Here is a 15,653-nt window from a genome sequence, read left to right as displayed (position 1 = left end):
CACGTTTCCGACTTTCATAAAAGTCGGATTGTAGCCTATTGCGACTGCGGTTTATCGTGTCGCAACATTGCTGCTCGCGTTGGTCGAGATCGAATGACTGTTAGCAGAATATGGAATCGACGGGTTCAGGAAGGTAATACGGAACGCCGTGCTGGATCCCAACGGCCTCGTATCACTAGCAGTCGAGATGACAGGCACCTTATCCGCATGGCTGTAACGGATCTTGCTGCCACGTCTCGATCCCTGAGTCAACAGAAGGGGACGTTTGCAAAACAACAACCATCTGCACGAACAGTTCGACGACGTTTGCAGCAGCATGGACTGTCAGCGAGGAGACCATGGCTGCAGTTACCCTTGACGCTGCATCACAGACAGGAGCGCCTGCGATGGTGTACTCAACGACGAACCTGAGTGAACGAATGGCAAAACGTCATTTCTTCGGATGAATCGAGGTTCTGTTTACAGCATCATGATCGTCGCATCCGTGTTTGGCGACATCGCGGTGAACGCACATTGGAAGCGTGTATTCGTCATCGCCATACTGACGTACCACCCGGCGTGATGGTATGGCGTGCCATTGGTTACACGTCCCGGTCACCTCTTGTTCGCGTTGACGGCACTTTGAACAGTGGACGTTACATTTCAAATGTGTTACGACCCGTGGCTCTACCCTTCATTCGATCCTTGCGAAACCCTACATTTCAGCAGGATAATGCACGACCGCATGTTGCAGGTCCTCTACGGGCCTTTCTGGATACACAAAATGTTCGACTGCTGCCCTGGCCAGCACTTTCTCCAGATCTCTCACCAATTGAAAACGTCTGATCAATGGCGGCCGAGCGACTGGCTCGTCACAATACGCCAGTCACAACTCTTGATGAACTGTGGTATCGTGTTGAAGCTACATGGGCAGCGGTACCTGTACACGCCATCCAAGCTCTGTTTGACTCAATGCCCAGAGGTATCAAGGCCATTATTACGGCCGGAGGTTGTTGTTCTGGGTACTGAGTTCTCAGGATAAATGCACCCAAATTGCGTGAAAATGTAATCACATGTCAGTTCTAGTATAATATTTTTGTCCAATGAATACCCGTTTATCATCTGCATTTCTTCTTGGTGTAGCAATTTTAATGGCCAGTAGTGTATATTAACGAAGTGCTTGTTTTCTGTAAATGTTTCAATAAACTGCTTTTCATTACAAATTTTGTGTTCAACTCTCAGTCAATTCGACGTTCAGTGCATGTCTCCTATAAAGGTAACTTTCGGTTTGATCGACCATGAGCTGACATTACTCCCAGTTAGCAGGAACTTCATTTAATGTAGCCCATTTGCATACTAAATTTTGAAATTACACGGTTTTGGCGCCCAGCGTGTGGCATTTGCATATCGCTTTTACAAAAGAGGCATCACAATATGGTGGGAATCAGTGAAGCAAGGTGGAAGGGACGACAGGATTTCCGGTCAGGTGAGTACATTCTCATAAGTAGAAAAACAAATTGCAGTCACGCATGAATACGTCTAATAACGAATATGAAAACTGGTATACCAAGAATATCCATGAAGGGCATATTGTAGGCATTATCGTAGTCAACACAGAAAAGAAATCAACAGCTATCACAGTTGTACAAACTTAATCGTTTGCTAGCGAAGCGATTGAAAGAATTTATGATTAATTAAAAGGATGTATTCAGATAGTTCAGTTGTGATGGGGGAGTGAAATTCGATAGTAGGGGAAGGAAGAGAAGAAAAAATAGTAAAATAACGTGATCTGCGGGAAAGGAATGTAAAGGTAATTAACTTGATATAGTTTTGTTTAGATCGTAATTTAATCAGCAAAAACTGTCATTTTAAGAACGACTAAAGAGGCTGTATTCATAGAAGAGACCTGGAGACAATGAAAGGTTATAGAGGGATTATACAATAGTGAAACAATTATTTCGAAATCAGGTTTTGAATTGTAATATATTTCCACAGCCCGATGAGAACTCTGTTCACAATTATTGGTTAATATCCGTAGATTGAAATTGACGAAATTGTCGAAAGAAAGGAAATTAAGGGAGGACATGGGTAAATTGAATGAACAAGAGGTTGTTGAGAGCTTCAGATGAAGCATTAGGTAACGACAGTCTTAAATAGATGGATGGAATACAACGGATAACGAATGGGTTGGTTCGAGAGATGAAGTAGTGAAGGCAGGAGAATATGAAATAGCCAAAAGACCAGCCCCAGTAGAAATACTTGGATAACACATGAAAGATTCTGTTTAACTGGCGAAAGCAGAAAACATACAAATGCAGGCAGTATAGCAGATAAGAGGGAGTGCAGGCGTCTAAGAATGAACTGACGGAAAGTGCAAAATGGCTAAGCAGAAATGGCTAGAGGACAAACGTAAGAATGTAGAAGCATGCATGACTAACAGAAATATATATGGCGCTCATAGGAAAATTAACAGGCCTTTCCAAAGAAAGAAAGCAGCTATTGAATATCAAGAACTCAGATGCAATGCTAGTGCTGAGAAAAGAAGGGGAAGCTGAAGGGTTAAAGTAATGGGCCTATACAGGAGGGCAACACACAGGATGGATGAACGAAAAGAGCTGCACCATACTAGTCTTCGGGCTGAAGATCACAACAACAAGAAGGTAAGTCTCTCTAAAAGTAAGGAGTCCACAATTAATTTTTATTGTGGATCTATAAGTATCTTTCTATTATAGTACATGTCTCTTTTTCTTTTCTGTTCTTCTTTAGCTGTTTCTTATTTCAGTATTTCAAGGATGTTGTATTAAATATTGGCTTAGCTTGAGAGAGTCGAGTGTAAAATGCAGAATGACTTGTTTAACTCACAGTTTTTACAAAGACAAATAATATTTCACATTGTATGGCAGTTTACTGCGGTGTGCAAAAGTCAGTATAGTTAAGCAAATTTTTCCATATCCTATAGATTCTAACATCAGAATCTGTAAGGCACCAGCGGTGTTACAAAAGCATTATTCATCTATTAGTCTACGTGGCGCGACTCACAGAGTAGAAATTTTTGTTAACTGAGCATTCACATACACAGAACCGATGTGTTGTCGCAAATATACGTTGACTCCATATCACGCGACAGTGCCTATAAATGCTCTGGAGATTTTTAAATTCCTTTCATTGCTGGCTCAGACAGATCTTGGTCAAAACAATCATGTATTTTGTACTCGCGATTCGTAGACATATTAATAATTTGAATTAGGTGCGGGGTAAACTTTGCATTCGTGATATCTTTTCCCTTGTTTACAAGTGCCACATCTCGGATGTCATTATTTTAGTTTGCTGTAGGAAATGAAAGATTGCCGCTGCTATTTTTTTGGTTTTGTATTTCTGGGCCTCTGTTCTACAAGATTATGCTGCGGCGGCGTTACAAAATGGCTTCCTAAAACATAAACGGAAATGTTTACAATTTGGAGCTGTGATATGCAGTAAATAGCCATCTATCAAACTGTGAAACATTTCTAGGTGTGTAATTCTTGTTTCTACTGCTTGGTCATGTTGTTAATGTTCGTGGAAAAATAAATATTAATCGCAGAAACTCCTTCCCAAGTGGAGAGGAAAAAAATCAACAGGCGTTCTACAGACCAAAGTGTGGAAAGTGTAGTGTTTACGAAGAACCTTGGAAACACTGACAGGTTCCTCTGAGTAATGCCAGGCAAGTAGGAATACGTGTTATAACTTTGTCTTACGGATTTCATATGAATTTGTGTACTAAAAGTATTCGTTCTGTATTTGTTTCACGATCCACGATCGAGTTCGGCAAGGTGTTCCAGACGATGCGCCAGCAGTTTACCGGGCGCTGTTGAAGCCCAACCGACGGCCAGCGGGCTGCAGACGACTTCTAAGAACTTAGTTGGAACTGAATTTTAATTATCAAAGATAATTATCTCGATAATTAATGAAATGATATACTACATTCACTTTTATATCTGAGGTCCGAGTTGAACATTAAAAAGTTGTAATATGTCAGATATGTATACGTAGGTGATAGACTGAACATACGAGTTGCTGGGAAGATACATTAAAGATATCACAGTTGTCAGAACTACTTAATAGGACAACCTTTAATTCTGAGACTTCCGAGTTGAAATAAGATTAGCTAAGCAACTTTGAAATGAGAGTCTTTTAGCTCAGAGAAAGTAAATGAAAGTTTAAATTGAGGTTTAAATGACAGTAAATTTATGATGTGACACATTGTGTAGGATTGAAGTGTAGCAATAGCTCTGACAGTTCATACTGAGAAGATTCAAAAATGGTTCAAATGGCTCTGAGCACTATGGGACTCAACATCTGAGGTCATATGTCCCCTAGAACTTAGAACTACTTAAACCTAACTAACCTAAGGACATCACACACATCCATGCCCGAGGCAGGATTCGAACCTGCGACCGTAGCAGTCCCGCGGTTCCAGACTGCAGCGCCAGAACCGCTAGACCACCGCGGCCGGCCCACCGCGGCCGGCCCACCGCGGCCGGCACTGAGAAGATTTTGACTGATTAATTTCCTCTTTAATAATCAATGCGTATGGCACTTTAAGCAAGCTTTACGAACTGATAATGCTCGTTTAGTTAAAATAACATGAGAATAAATGAATTGTATTATGACGGTTGTGAATTCAGTGCATGTGAGTTACGCAGAGTGAACTGAATAGAATTATTAACGGCACCCAGCCTACTTTTGTAGCAGAACTGGTACCTTAAAAACCAGTCATAACCAATATCGGAATGATATTTCATCATGCATTATTTCGATTATCAGTAAGCGTGTTATCTCATACTTCGATTCATAGCTGACGTAAATACTGTAATTTAAACTCAAGTTAAGAATGATATCACTTGAAGTGCGATAGTCTAACGCTTACGTACTCAACAGGTGCTTTAAAGATTGTCATAATAAAAGGGTATGAATGAGGAAATTGTCACCGAACATTAACGTGTTGTGGGAACATCGATGTATGTAATCTTCGTTTCTTTCACAACATTGCGAACTTTTCCCAAGAAGTTAATTCAACATTATACGTCAAAATTATCCATACGTCTATTACTTATTAGCGAAAAGAGTCTACTATTGAAGAAACTATTTAAGTAGAAGAAGATTTGACCTTATGAATATTATTTCTGGTTTGTCTGAGTCCTGGTTATTCTACAATTTGCACCTACAGCGTGGTCTCGTATGATGACAGCAACTATGCGAGAAATGAAAATCCTCATCCATTAATTAAATCATCGTGGGCAGCCTGTAGCTGACTTCTGGGAACGATGACCTGCGCAAACGTTAGATTCATGATGGGATAGATAAGTTAGAGAATTTCAAAACGAAATGGATAGGTTGAAGTTACAAATTATCATGACAGGAACAGCGTAACGGACAGTTATTGAAAAGCGCTGACCACACACACGAAAGGTTCTGTTTGAGTGTTTCGCTCCTGTAGTCCATCATCTTCGAAGCCTAGACTCACGACAATGTCTACATCTACATCACACTCCACAAGTTACCTAATGGTGTATGGCGGAGGGTACTTTCGGTACCACTATCTGATCCCTCCAACCCTGTTACACTCGCGAATAGTGCGAGGGAAGAATGATTGTCGGTAAGCCTCTGTATTGGCTCTAATTCCTCGAATTTTCTCCTCAATACGCGAGACGTATATGTGGGGAAGTAATATGTTGTCCGTCTTCTCCCGAAAAGTGCTGTCCCAAAATTTCAATAGTAAATCTCTCCGTGATGCACAACGCCTCTCTTGAAACATCTGCCAGTGGAGTTTATTTAGAATCTCCGCAACGCTCTATCCCCAGCTAAACGATCCAGTGACAAAAAGCGCCGCTCTCAGTTGGATCTTCTCTATCAGTCCTACCTGATAGGGGTCCCAGATAGGTGAACAATACTCAAGAATCGAGTGAAGAAGCGCATTATAAGCCACTTCTTTCGCGGACGAGTTACATTTCCTTCAGATTCTTCCGTTGAATCTGAGTCTGGTGTCTGCTTTTCCCACCATATGTTTCATGTGGTCATTCCACTTAACGTCGCTCTGGATAGTTACGCCTAGATATTTTACAGTAAACGCTGCCTCCAGCTGTTTGTCATCACTAGTGTAGCTGTACAGTAGTGGATTTCTTTTCCTATGTATGCGCAGTATGTTACATGTACTTACGTTCAGGGTCAACTGCCAGAGCCTGCACCATTCAACAGTTCCTGCCGGTCGTCCTGCAAATTCTTACTATTTTCTGGCTTTGCTACTTTGGTGTAACAACTGCATCATCTGCAAACAGACATAAAGGGCATCCGACGCTTTCTACTAGATCATTTATATATACTGTAAACAGCAACGGTCTTATCACACTTCCCTGTGGTACTCCGGATATTAACTTTACATCTGTCGATTTTGTTCCGTTAAGAGCGGCGTGTTGAGTTCTATCTGCAAGAAAGTCTTGATTCCTATGGCAAGTCTGCTCCGATACTCCGTAAGCTTGCATTTTTTTAATTAAACGGCACTGCGGGACGGTGCCAAATGCCTTACTGAAATCCAGGAACACGACATCAACCTGAGCACCGTTGTCCATTGCGCTGTGGATGTCATGGAGGAACAGAGCGAGCTGAGTTTCGCAGGATCTCTGTTTGCGTTCCACAATTCTACAACAGATCGACGTCAACGATATAGGTCTATAATAGTGTGAATCTGTCTTATGGTCTTTCTTATAAACGGGAATGACCTGTGCTTTTTTCCAGTCGTTAGGTACCCTTCGTTGCTCAAGAAATCTGTGATAAATTACTGATAGAAGGGGAGAAAGTTCTTTCGCATAATCTTCATAGAATCTATTAGGTATCTCATCTGGTCCTGAAGCCTTTCCACTACTAAGCGATTGTAGCTACTTTTCAAATCCGTGGTCAGTTATCTCAGTATCTGTCATTTCGACGTTCGTACGACGACTGAAAGGAGGGACAGTGTTACGATCTTCCGCCGTGAAATAACTTCGGAAGACCGAATTCAGTATTTCGGCCATCTCTCTGTTATCTTCTGTTTTGGTGCTGGTATGGTCGCTGACGGAATGACAGATGATTTTGACCCTGATTTTACATACGACCAAAATCTCTTAGGGTTTTCACTCAGGTCGGATGACAAAGTCTTTCTTTCAAAATCATCCAATGTTTCTCTCATTGCTCTCCTTACTCTCAATTTCGCTTCGTTCAGCTTTTGTTTGCCAGCTGGATTTTTACTTCTCTGGAATCTGAAATGAAATGCTCGTTGTTTACGTAGTGCTTTTCTATGCCGCTATTAAACCATCCCTTAAAATCGTACTCGGAACATACTTGTCTAGGGAATATTGAACGATGTCTTCGAATTTTTTCCATTTGTTCTCCACATCTTCGTCCTCATCACCGAATATTTGATGCTGACTGCTGAGATATTCTGAAATTTGTATCCTGTCACCCTTGCTGAGCAAATATATCTTCCTACCTTTCTTAACATTTCTTGTAGGACCCGTCGTCATAGATACTATCACAGCCTTATGATCACTAGTACCTTCCTCTACGTTAACTGATTCGATAAGTTCAGGTCTGTTTGTTGCCAGGAGGTCTAAGTTGGTTCTCTAACTATCTGGTCAAGGTAAATTTCGGACAAGACATCCAGAACAATGCCACTCGAATCTCTGTCTCTGGCACCAGTTTTGATGACATAACACTCTCAATCTATACCTGGCAAGTTGAAGTCACCCCCTATTAAAACAGCATGATCAGGAAAATTACTAATGATACTCTGCAAGTTCTGTCTGAAGCGCTCTACAACTACAGATCCTGACCCAGGTGGTCTATAAAACATCTGAGCGCCATTTTTGACCGTTCTTTGATACCCAATTACACTCAGATTAATTCACATTCGGAATCCGTGATAACCTCGTTAGATTTTGTCGAATTTTTTCCTGCAATAAACACTTCGTCACCATTGGCGACTAACCTATCCTTACGATAAACATTCCAATTTGAACTTAGGATCACGTTGTCATTGACGTCTGGTTTCAACCAGCTTTCTGTTCCCAATAGAATCAGTGCAGTATAAACTTCAGTTGTTGTTGTTGTTGTTGTCTTCAGTCCTGAGACTGGTTTGATGCAGCTCTCCATGCTACTCTATCCTGTGCAAGCTTCCTCATCTCCAAGTACTTACTGCAACCTTCATCCTTCTGAATCTACTTCGTGTATTCATCTCTTGGTCTCCCTCTACGATTTTTACCCTCCATGCTGCCCTCCAATGCTAAATTTGTGATTCCTTGATGCCTCAGAACATGTCCTACCAACGGGCCCCTTCTTCTTGTCAGGTTGTGCCACAAACTCCTCTTCTCCCCAATTCTATTCAATACCTCCTCATTAGTTATGTGATCTACCCATCTAATCTTCAGCATTCTTCTGTAGCACCACATTTCGAAAGCTTCTATTCTCTTCTTGTCCAAACTATTTATAGTCCATGTTTCACTCTCATACATGGCTACATTCCATACAAATACTTTCAGAAACGACTTCCTGACACTTAAATCTATACTCGATGTTAACAAATTTCTCTTCTTCAGAAATGCTTTCCTTGCCATTGCCAGTCTACATTTTATATCCTCTCTACTTCGACCATCATCAGTTATTTTGCTCCCCAAATAGCAGAACTCCTTTACTACTTTAAGTGTCTCACTTCCTAATCTAATTCCCTCAGCATCACCCGACTTAATTCGACTACATTCAATTATCCTCGTTTAGCTTATGTTGATGTTCATCTTATATCCTCCTTTCAAGACACTGTCCATTCCGTTCAACTGCTCTTCCAAGTCCTTTGCTGTCTCTGACAGAATTACAATGTCATCGGTGAACCTCAACGTTTTTAGTTCTTCTCCATGGACTTTAATACCTACTCAGAATTTTTCTTTTGTTTCCTTAACTGCTTGTTCAATATACAGATTGAATAACGTTGGGAAGAGGTTACAATCCTGTCTCACTCCCTTCCCAACCACTGCTTCCCTTTCATGCCCCTCGACTCTTATAACTGCCACCTGGTTTCTGTACAAATTGTAAATAGCCTTTCGTTCCATGTATTTTACCCCTGCCACCTTTAGAAGTTGAAAGAGAATATTCCAGTCAATATTGTCAAAAGCTTTCTCTAAGTCCACAAATGCTAGAAATGTAGGTTTGCCTTTCCTTAATCTATTTTCTAAGATAAGTCGTAGGGTCAGTATTGCCTCACGTGTTCCAACATTTCTACGGAATCCAAACTGATCTTCGCCGAGGTCGGCTTCTACCAGATTTTCCATTCGTCTGTAAAGAATTCGCGTTAGTATTTTGCAGCTGTGACTTATTAAACTGATATTTCGGTAATTTTCACATCTGTCAACACCTGCTGTCTTTAGGATTGGAATTATTATATTCTTCTTGAAGTATGGGGGTATTTCGCCTGTCTCATACATCTTCCTCACCAGATGGTAGACTTTTGTCAGGACTGGCTTTCCCGAGGCCGTCAGTAGTTCCAATGGAATGTTGTCTACTCCCGGGGCCTTGTTTGGCTCAGGTCTTTCAGTGCTCTGTCAAACTCTTCACGCAGTATCGTATCTCCCATTTCATCTTCATCTACATCCTCTTCCATTTCCATAATATTGTCCTCAAGTACATCGTCCTTGTATAGACCCTCTATATACTCCTTCCACCTTTGTGCTTTCCCTTCTTTGCTTAGAACTGGGTTTCCATCTGACCTCTTGATATCCATACAAGCAGCTCTCTTTTCTCCAAAGGTCTCTTTAAGTTTCCTGTAGGCAGTATCTATCTTACCCCTAGTGAGATAAGCCTCCACATCCTTACATTTGTCCTCTAGTCATCCCTGCTACGCCATTTTGCACTTCCTGTCGATCTCGTTTTTGAGACGTTTGTATTCCCTTTTGCCTGCTTCATTTACTGCGTTTAAATTCAATATTTCTTCTGTTACCCAAGGATTTCTACTAGCCCTCGTCTTTTTACCTACTTGATCCTCTGCTGCCTTCACTACTTCATCCCTCAGAGCTACCCATTCTTCTTCTACTGTATTTCTTTCCCCCATTCCTGTCAATTGTTCCCTTATGGTCTCCCTGCGACTCTGGACAACCTCTGGTTTAGTCAGTTTATCCAGGTCCCATCTCCTTAAATTCCCACCTTTTTGCAGTTTCTTCAGTTTTAATCTACAGTTCATAACCAATAGATTGTGGTCAGAGTCCACATCTGCCCCTGGAAATGTCTTACAATTTAAAACCTGGTTCCTAAATCTCTGTCTTACCATTATATAATCTATCTGATACCTTCTAGTATCTCCAGGATTCTTCCAAGTATACAACCTTCTTTTATGATTCTTGAACCAAGTGTTAGCTATGATTAAGTTATGCTCTGTGCAAAATTCTACCAGACGGCTTCCTCTTTTATTTCTCTCCCCCAATCCATATTCACCCACTTTGTTTCCTTCTCTCCCTTTTCCCACTCTCGAATTCCAGTCACCCATGACTATTAAATTTTCATCTCCCTTCACTACTTGAATAATTTCTTTTATCTCATCATACATTTCATCAATTTCTTCATCATCTGCAGAGCTAGTTGGCATATAAACTTGTACTACTGTAGTAGGCATGGGCTTCGTGTCTATCTTGGCCACAATAATGCGTTCACTATGCTGTTGGTAGTAACTTACCCGCACTCCTATTTTTTTATTCATTATTAAACCTACTCCTGCATTGCCCCTATTTGATTTTGTATTTATAACCCTGTATTCACCTGACCAAAAGTCTTGTTCCTCCTGCCACCGAACTTCACTAATTCCCACTATATCTAACTTCAACCTATCCATTTTCCTTTTTAAATTTTCTAACCTACCTGCCCCATTAAGGGATCTGACATTCCACGCTCCGATCCGTAGAACACCAGTTTTCTTTCTCCTGATAACGACGTCCTCTTGAGTAGTCCCCGCCCGGAGATCCGAATGGGGGACTATTTTACCTCCTGAATATTTTACCCAAGAGGATGCCATCATCATTTAACCATACAGTAAAGCTGCATGCCCTCGGTAAAAATTACGGCCGTAATTTCACCTTGCTTTCAGCTGTATAACCTTCAGTAAGCGATACTAATTCTGGGACCACTACTCGGATGCTCCTGCAGTTCAATAAAATCATATTAATCTTTTCTATCTCTGATCTGCGAGGACCAAGATTCTCTGAGGTCACTGTGGCTGTCAGGGGAGGAGTTCCCTAACCTAAAAAAGCCACATGTGCACGCCACAGGTACTCCGCTATCCTAGTAGCCGCTTGCTGTGTGTAGGGGGCGCCTGACCTATTAAGGGGAACCCTACAATTCTGCACCCGATAGCGGATGTCGAGAAATTCGCATCCGATACCGTCGCAGCCTCTGGTTTAGACTTTCCACTCTTCTCCAAACCAGGGGACCGCGATTAACCCTGGGTAAGATGCTACAAATAGACAGCTTAGCCGGCATCCTGTGTGAGTTGATAGTTGCCTTCACCAAATAAGCCAACCGCCGAAGGGAGCCGAGGATGGCCTCAGAAACCAAGCGGCAGGCGTCATTCGTGCCGACATACGCCTCTACAAGCAGCCGGTTGCACCCAGTGCGCTCGATAGCCGCTGGCAGGCCCTCCTACACATCACGGATGAGACCTCCCAGCCAACATACTGAATGCACACTGGAATCTTTCCCACCTTGCCTGCTATCTCCCTGAGTGGTTCCATCACCAGCCTAACATTGAAGCTCCCAATGACAAGCATACCCACCCCCTGTACTTGTCCGTACTGGGCAGGAAAATCGACCCAACAGGGGAGGCACCCGTGCTGGCTGCAAGTTGACATCAACACTGGGCAGCACCTCGAACCTGTTGCTAAGACGTAGGGAGCCAGCCGCAGGGCCTACTCCTTCTTTCGTCTTCCGCCCAGTGACACGCGAACCCACCACTGTCTGCCACCCACTCTGGAGTGAGGACGGACCGGTCAGATGTTGCATATCGGAAGCCGCAGCGACGTCTGGGCCACCAGGAGATTCCAGTGGCACCAAAGGTGTCGCAGGTCTCGTCGTTGGCGCCCCGATGTCACCGCAACGTTGAACATTAGCTAGAAACTTGTCGACGGTAGCTAACGCAGCTTCCACCTATTTACGAACAGCAGCCAATTCTCCTTGTGTTCGCTCGTAACAAGCATAGCCCCAAGCCATATCGTACTGTGTATAAAATACACTACTGGCCATTACAATTGCTACACCACGAAGTTGACATGCTACAGACGTGAAATTTAACCGACAGGAAGAAGATGCTGGGATATGCAAATGATTAGTTTTTCAGAGCATTCACACTAGGTTGGCGCCTGTGGCGACACCTACAACGTGCTGACATGAGGAGAGTTTCCAACCGATTTCTCATACAAAAAACAGCAGTTGACGAGCGTTGCCTGGTGACACGTTGTTGTGTTGCCTCGTGTAAGGCGGAGAAATGCGTACCTTCACGTTTCCAACTTTGATCAAGATCGGATTGTAGCCTATCGCGATTGCGGTTTATCGTATCGCGGCATTGCTGCTCGCGTTGGTCGAGATCCAATGACTGTTAGCAGAATATGGAATCGGTGGGTTCAGGATGGTAATACGGAACGCCGTGCTGGATCCCAACGGCCTCATATCACTAGCAGTCGAGATGACAGGCATCTTATCGGTATGGCTGTAACGGATCGTGCAGCCACGTGTCCATCCCTGAGTCAACAGATGGGGACGTTTGCAAGACAACAACCATCTGAACGAACAATTCGACGACGTTTGCAGCAGCATGGACTATCAGCTTGGAGACCATGGCTGTGGTTACCCTTGACACTGCATCACAGACAGGAGCGCCTGCGATGGTGTACTCAACGAGGAACCTGGGTGCACGAATGGCAAAACGTCATTTTTTCGGATGAATCCAGGTTCTGTGTACAGCATCACGATGGTGGCATCCGTGTTTGGCGACATCGCGGTGAACGCACATTGGAAGCGTGAATTCGTCACCGCCATACTGGCATATCACCCGGCGTGATGGTACGGGGTGCCATTGGTTACACGTCTCGGTCACCTCTTGGTCGCATTGACGGCGCTTTGATCAGTGGACGTTACATTTCAGATGTGTTACGACCCATGGCTTTACTCTTCAATCGAATCCTGCAAAACCCTACATTTCAGCAGGATAATGCACGGCCACATGTTCCAGGCCCTGTACGGACCTTTCTGGATACAGAAAATGTTCGTCTGCTCCCCTGGCCAGGACATTCTCCAGATCTCTCGCCAATTGAAAACGTCTGGTCAATAATGGCAGAGCAACTGGCTCGTCACAATACGCCAGTCACTATTCTTGATGAACTGTGGTATGGTGTTGAAGCTGCATGGGCAGCTGTACCTGTAAACGCCATCGAAGGTCTGTTTGACTCCATACCCAGGCGTATCAAGGCCGTTATTACGGCCAGAGCTGATTGTTCTGTGTACTGATGTCGCAGGATCTATGCACCCAAATTGCGTGAAAATGTAATCACATGTCAGTTATAGTATAATATATTTGTACAGTTAATAACCGTTTATCATCTGCATTTCTTCTTGGTGTAGCAATTTTGATGGCCAGTAGTGTAAACTGTATGCTGTGTACTAGCACAAAATTAGAACTTAGTGGCCTGATGGAGTTTCTGACTATGGGACGATTTACACTAAGAAACCGCCCTACATAAGGACATTCACAAGACTTACACAAAAAAGTACGATTAATTTTCTAATCACCAGTCTACACACTAAAATACGCAGGTGTAGTTCATTTGTTTACAGAAGCACGTGAAAGAAAAGCAAAGACTATATTTGTTTACTGTTTATCAGACAAGTGCTGCTGCAGATGCGCGTCCTCTCGGCTCGGCGGCTGCCTATGGATAGGGGAGAAGAAAGTTTCCCGCTACCGCTATGCCTTCTTGAGAATGGCTCATTATCAACAAAAGGACCCACCGACAGTCCCCTTTCAATATTAAAAAATCAAATTACTTTGCTGGACATGAGCCTATGAGAAGATAACATAAGGGAATTTCATACTGCTGTAGATGTCTGGCCACCGTGGAGTCTTACCCAAAAAATTAAATTTATTTATATACACGCCATGAGCTGCTATCTCAAGGGACCAAGGAAGTACATATTCCCTGTTTTCGTGCAAAGAAATGGAAATTTACGTTCCAGGAACTCGGAATCGAGAGGAGGAGGACGACCAAGTAGAAATCTTCTATCGGCTAGCACAGATTTTTCGCCAATCTATGATGAAACGTGAGAGATAACTTCAAAGCTCTGGCAGCACAATAGAGATGAGGTGATGAATAAAATCAGGAAATTATAGTCTGAAAGGGCCTTGTGTTCTTAGCCTTTGGGACTGGTCCTCTTAGCATTCGGAGGCTCTGAGTGATGATAACGCCTCGTTAACGTCCGTGTGGCCGTAGAAAACAATACTCCTTCACTAAATGGTGTCTGTGTTATTTTCTACATGTCTTAATAATTCCAAGGTAATCCGTCTATTTGTTAATATTCTCCATAATCCATTCCCATTAACTTTGCCAAGAGCCTTTTAACAATTAAAAACGGTATACAAGTTGGTAAATTAAGTCCATGGCATTACTCTGTGTGTTTAATCACGATAAATGTGTAGCCAAAGCATGATCTATACTTCTGGAATCCATGCTGGGTATTGTGATCACACTCTTCTTGTGTTAATCTATACTACGAATTGAATGACCTGTTGCGTCTGTAATGTTAATATTTCTATCCATCAACTCTTTTACAAATGTTGTAGGTATTTGAGTTACATTACAGTATCTTCGTATATCGTCGTGTGTGAAATAGAGGAAATTCAGTTGAGATTGAGGTTCACTTCGTATTACATTACATTTAGCCACAGTCTTAGGATTTCTTGTTTTTGGCTTTGTACAGACGCGTCTTGCAACGCTTCGTTGTTATTAGGTATTCATTTTCACCTAGTCCACAACATGCTCTGCGTCATCTTGTCTTGCTTTTACATCAAGATCTATTTCACTAATGTGTATCTCTCAACTATGTTTGTTGATTTGTCTTATTATCCTTTTTCTCAAAATATTTAATGTCTTGTATAGTCTGTTTAGAAAGTTCATTTATTTGAGGAATTTATCCATTTTCCTTACTTTTAATGTCTACATCTACATATATACTCCGCTAGCCACCAAGCGGTGTGTGGCGGAGGGCACAATTCGCTCCTAATTCACATCCCCCCCCCTCTGTTATGATTTTCTTTTATTACTCGCGTATCTTGATCCCCTTTTAAACGACTGCCTCATTCAAAAGTCAACTGCTACTGATGCTGCTTCATTTTGAATACCTCTGTTATGTTAATTCATTCTTGGTTTATGTAATGAAAACGTGATTTTACAGATATATAACATTCTTCTTTACGTTCAAGTGGTTTTTTCTACAATTTTTGGAAATAATTTTAGACATGTCGCATAAGACAGATTTCACTTGTCTCGATAATAAACCTGTTTTAAAAACTGCTAAAAATGAACTGATGGTATATCATTCACGTCAATGCTGTATATCTTTTAATAATTTAGTGGATCTCCTAT

The sequence above is a fragment of the Schistocerca serialis genome, chromosome 6, assembly GCF_023864345.2.
Source record: "Schistocerca serialis cubense isolate TAMUIC-IGC-003099 chromosome 6, iqSchSeri2.2, whole genome shotgun sequence".
Taxonomy (NCBI): Eukaryota; Metazoa; Arthropoda; class Insecta; order Orthoptera; family Acrididae; genus Schistocerca; species Schistocerca serialis.
Note: the sequence above shows the minus strand (reverse complement) of the source record.